Source organism: Onychomys torridus, unplaced genomic scaffold, assembly GCF_903995425.1.
Source record: "Onychomys torridus unplaced genomic scaffold, mOncTor1.1, whole genome shotgun sequence".
Taxonomy (NCBI): domain Eukaryota; kingdom Metazoa; phylum Chordata; class Mammalia; order Rodentia; family Cricetidae; genus Onychomys; species Onychomys torridus.
In genome coordinates, this window is record NW_023411189.1 from 800697 (window position 1) to 806998 (window position 6302).

Below are 6302 nucleotides of genomic sequence, written 5' to 3' on the forward strand. Positions count from 1 at the left end.
TCTTTAACCACATCAGAAGGATATAGTATTTACTGAGAAGTGGGAGAAAGATACAAGCAACTTTCGGGAGTCTTGCAGGGTAGACAGAGACAGCTGTCACCCTGGACATTAACTAATGTTCCTTTGTAAAGTTGGGGCATTTGACTTCAGCCCACAGTGCTAGAGTCTCTGGGTCACTTCTCTCAGTGTCCTGTAGAATGTCTGGAAGTTTCCTCTGCAAAGCAGGAACCTGAAGGACCATTTTGTCAAGCAAAGTTTAGTGGTCACCTTCCAATGGGTCCTGCATGTCCAGTTGATGTCCATTTTCAAAGCAAATATCCTTATATAGAAATTTTGAAGTCACAGTCCAGATTATCTGTGTAATATCCATCTTTACATGGCTTATTTTTTTATATTACCTTTAATGTCTCTTTAGAGACTTTATTTTTAAAAACTAACTACTTGTTTATATTACTGCATATATTCATTTTTTTCTTTCAAGACTTTTTATACACATTTAAATTCTTGTTCCATCTGAATTGGTCTTATTGTGAGTCAATTGCTTTAAAGTGCAGCATTTCTAAGACTGAAACACCACTGTGGCTGCTGGCTCTGCCCCTGTTAGCTTCCCAACATGGAGGTGGTACAGTTTACTGCCAGCTCTGGGTCTGGAGCCATGTGTACCATCAAATATTAGAAGCAGTTATGTCAAAGCAGCACATAGCCCAGAGACCTTTTTTTATGGCTTAAGGGATTGTTTCTAACATCCTAATAGTATAATTTTTTTTAAAAATAGACATAATTTTTAAAGCAAAATGCATAATTTAACCAAATATTATGCTTTAATATACTGGAGAATCAACATCATTTTTCTTGTGTGTGTGTGTGTGTGTGTGTGTGTGTGTGTGTGTGTGTGTGTGTGTGTGTGTGTGTGTGTGTGTATTACAAAAGAACAGTAATGATCGGATATGGGTATATATTTAAACATACTGTAAACAGTCTAGACATTTTTTTCTATCTAGATCTCTCTTTAATAACCAAATATATTGGGTTTTGTCTCATGAGACGGATCCTAAACTCCCGTGACATTTGCAGTTTTACAGGACTCAAGTTATTGTATGTTTTTGCACATGACTATTGTTGTTGTCACCTACCACCCTGGATCTCAGAGAGTCAAAATTCATGTCTTAGATATCAACAGCTATGACTACTGCTGTGTCTCTGGGAAGTTATTGGGTCCATGCTGACAGTAAGGAGCATACTGCCCACTGCTGATAAACACCATTTACTCCACATGCTTTTCATCATATGCTGTCATTAGTTGTTTTGACCTTGGCCATTATGACAGGAACAGGATGGTATCTTAGATACATTTTGATTTGCTTTTCCATGAGAGCTAAGTGCATTTAATACTTTCTTAAATGTATTGGGGTGATTAAAATTCTGCTTTTGAGAATTCTCTGTTTATTTCTGTACACGATTTTAATGTCCAGTTTTTTGCATTCTTTATATACTTTTGATATTTCTCAGTCAGATGTGGAGTTGGTGAAGATGTTTTCTCATCCTGTAGGCTACCATTTGACTTATTGATAGGATTGAAAGGATGACCCCAGCTAAGTTTTCTAGAAAAAGTGAGAGTGTGCATGAACTGGCCTTCCCTTTTAATCAGATTGATGACTATCCTAATTGCCTTCATAGAGACTTCATCCAGTGCCTGATGGAAGCAAATGCAGAGATCTCCAGTCAAACACTGAGCTGAGATCTGAGAGTCCAGAAGAGAGGTTGTAGGGAGTATTTGAACATATGGGAATCAAGATCAAGCTGGAAACCCCACATATACAAAGAGCTGAGCTTATGGGAGCTCATGGATTCTGTAGGGACATCTACGGACCTGGCATGTGACTGGACTAGGCCCTCTGCACCTGGCTGACAGTTTTGTACTGGTTTTTGTGTAGGCCCTTTGCAGTGGTAGCATTACCTGATTCTTAAGGAACCTATTCTCTATGGTAGGACCACTTGTTCAGCCTTATGTAAGAGAGGGGAGATTGCTTCTGCTTCAAATTGACATGGTATGCTTTATTGATTTCCAAGAGTGCCCTTAACCATCTTAATATAGAAGGAGGAAGGATAGGCATTTCAAAGAGAGTTATGTGGAGGGAACAGGCTTAAGGAGGCAGGGGAAAGTATAGATGATAGGTAAAATAAAATGAAAAAAGATACAAAATACACGAGGAGACATAATAAATAAATATATAAACCCTATTTAAGTGTTTTGTCAAAAAACTCCTTAAAGGAGCCATGCCCCTATTAGTAGCTAGCATCAGCTAAGCAGCTTGCTTAAAGAAACAATACCTCTGTTTTCCTCTACCCATAGATATGCTGAGGAAAACAGTTATCATGAAGCCACTATTTGCTTCATTTTTGGGTGCCTAGAATCATTTTTAAAGCTTTCTTAGGTCTTATGTAGAAATTCTGGCCTCAAGTAGGAAGGCCATTTGTATCTGGAGATTTGTGTCCACCAGGCTTTCCCAAGTAACCTCTCAGAGACCTATTAGTAATTATAAAGCCAATAACTCAGGCGTATTACTAGCTAACTCATATAGATTAAATTAACCCATATGTCTTATCTTCTCTCTGCCAATTGGATTGGCATCTTTTTTCACTATTACAAATTCACCCTCCTTTTACATAGACTCTTCCCAATTCTGGCACTCCTCCCTCCTTCACAGAAAACTTTTTGTCTGGTTCTCCTGCCTAATCTTACCCTCCCTAAGTATGAACTAGTCAGCTTCTATTTTAAATCAATAGCAGTGATATATATTCAGACAGTGTAAAGGAATTTGCCTCATGCTGTTGTGGCTTTTTTTCATAAACACCCACATTTTATTACATGTTATATTTCTGTTGATGGAGTTTTAGATTTCCTTCCCTGCCATCTGTTTGTCATGTTTTACAATTTAATCCTATTCATGAAAGTATTTGTGTAATGGATTTTGCATATATGTTTAGTCTAAAACATATGTATTTATTCCCTAATATTTTACTTAATAAGCAGTGAATTTATACTTATTTCTTAGGCTTAGAATTTAACAGCAACCACACAGTCTTGGTTGTAATGTACAGATGCCTTCATATATTAGACAAAATGTAGAATACCATATGCATTTGGATGCATATCAACATGGTTAATTTGCTGTGTGCAATCAAAGGACTACAAAGATGACTATATCTTCTTTGGTCCTGTAATATAACGAGGGCAGGTGCCTTGGACCTAGAAGTTGTCACTGAAAAAACTGCAAATTTTCCAAGTACAATAAGATGCTGTGCTATGTTTTATTGAAGAACCAATGTTTTAAGAATATGCATAAAATTCCCATTTGTAGTTTGATGTTAGAATATTGCTGAAACTATAATTTGAATCATAAATCTTAAATCAAACACCTTATTTCAAAAAAATCATTTGCATGTCTTTTTTTTTCTGCTTTCCCCATTCTGTTATATGAGGTAGCAGGAAGAGGATTTGGATTGGACGTCAGGGCTTAAGGTTAGTCTCCCATACATGAGTTCAAATGGTGATATTAAAAGGGCTTGCTTGGGAAATGTCCAGGGCCTAAAAATAGTTAGCAATAATAATTTCACTGAGTAAGTGTGATATTCTAGTGGCATCTTTGTAAGAAGGTTTCTTAAAGATTAATGGTGTACTGTACCTTCCCTGGGGACTTATGAAGGTAAGGGAAATGAAAATGCCAAGGCATGTTAGGAGCCTTAAATATTGTTTGTAAAATCTGGAAGGTGAACTCCAGACAATTATCAGACTGAAGAAATTCATGGATCCCTAATGCTGGGGAAGGAGGTAAGGCACTTTCTGAGGCCACTTATTAGAAACTAGAAATATTTCTACCCAACTTGAAAATGAGTCCAAAAACATGAAGAGATATTTAATTTTTCCCATCATATTGGAATGTGTAAGTATATATTTGGAATGTTATGTTAAGCTCCACGAAAGGCATACTTTTGTTCATGAAGTAAAACAAATAACACATTGCTCCCACATTAGTGAGAAAACAATGACAGCCTTCATAGTATGAGGAATTCAATTTTCACAATCTTTCCACATATTCTTTGGTGCATTTTCTTCACTTTACATTATTTATATAAGTTTATGTATGTGTATATGTATGAGTTTAACGTAGGTTTTTTAATATTGAACTTTGTATTAGGTTTTCTTTAGCCATGCAGATTTCTTTTCTTTTTCACATAATAATATAAATACATTTTACCTGTCTCTTCACTTCTTCCATTTGCTCATATGTAATTCTTGTTTCTCATTTTAAATTTCATGGTGTTTTTTTGCATTTAGTTTATTACATTCCTTTTATATAAGTATATATACAATTTGCTAATATATTATGTTCTCTGTGAGGATGAACCTACAGTCATTTTACTAACTTTAATTTTTAATCCTGTTTAAAGATTTTAGTCAAACGTGTCAGTATCAGCAATAAGCTTGTGAATTTTGTGTTACTTATATACTTCCTTTATCATTAATATTATAAATTAAATTACAAATTAAAAAATAGACAAAAACAACAATCATAAATTATGGAAATTATTTTGAAAACAATTGCTTCATTTCAGTGTTCTGTGGTTATAATATCCCCATGTACTTAGTACAGGATTATGTTGATCATAAATGTCATTGAGTTTGCAGGGATATTAGGTGGAGTAGATAGAGAGACAGCTTTATTGGGTTGGGGTTTATGGAAAATACTGTGATGCAGGAATGCCTAGGTCTCATATGTTTGGAAACGTTTGACGACATAACTGCCCAAAACACAATGTCATATACATATGCATTTTTTCTTTTTATTCTTGAAAATACATTTTGAGCCTAGGTACAAAACCACTTCCATTTATTATAGACAAAGATCTGCTATCATGGTATACTAATAGAGGTCATGCCAAAGCTAAGAACCTGCTACTTAAATTTATGAAGTGCTAAAGAGTGCTCACCATTTTGCAGAGGACTACAGCTTGGTTCATAACACACACACATTTGGTGGTTTACTGCTGTCTGTGATTCCAGGTGCCGAGAATCATATATCTTGCTATGGCCTCTGTGTGTACTAACAGATGTGTGCACACATATAAATAAAATAAATGTTTAAAAAATTTACCCTCAGCATAAGCAAGTTCTTATTCAAGTCAGACACTTTGCATTATAAAATATTCTGATGTATATTAACATATACTATACATTAGTAAATGTGACAGGATGCTTTATTTTCATGGGAAACATATCACTCCATTCATTCATTATTATGAATTATAGGGCTTTGAATTTTTTTTTGGTACTCATCCTTACCTACAATCTCCAGATAAGCCTATGTGTTGTGGCGACCCACCAACCCTACAGTTCCCTAACATTTCTTGAGTAAGCCTAGAAGGAAATATTTGATGGAAGGATTTACATTGTGGATATAAACAGATTTAAAATACAGGATAGCCTTGATATTCCCTGGAACCTATTTCAATAGTCCCTGACACTATCTATCCTAGGATATTTATGGATATGCCAAGGGTTGGAGCAAAACACACACACCCCGGCAAAGCCAATGCAGACAATCTCAGACACTATACTTTATTCTTTAAAACAATCCATTTCTTCATAGAACTGCATATATTCCTTTTTGTTTCTCTTTTAAGACTATATATACTTTTACACACATTGTAAATTTTTCACCTGAATCTGTATTACTGTGAACCTCTAAATTTGTACTATAGCATTACTAAGACTGAAACAGCAACTGTGGCTGCTGGCTCAGCCTACCTCAGCTTTCCAGCAAGGCAGAACTACTTTTTCTTCTAAATTTGGCGGAACCAATCTCACTGCCAGAAGCTGGGAAACAGTGGGTCTATGGTTCTATCAAATCTGCTTGTAGCCTAGAAACTTTTCTAAAATTTTTCTGTACTAACAAAGGATAATCCACCATGCAACATAACCTATGGCTTATAGATACCTCATTGCTGCCATGCTGCAGTTCAAGCCTGCATGCCAATAACCTTCCATATAGTCATTCAAGCCCGCATGCTTCATGTAACTTGAGAGAGACAGCTAGGAAGCTGTTTTTACCTCCATTTTAGAATCCTCTTTCTTGGGTTATACTACTATAGATGGAGTATTCCTTTGTCCACCTGTCTCCTGCAGCTGCTCAGAAACCAGTAAACATTGAGACTTATATTATTAACAAACGGTATGGCTTTAGCAGACTTCTGGACATCTCATTCTTACATCTTAATTTAACCCATTTCTACTCATCTGT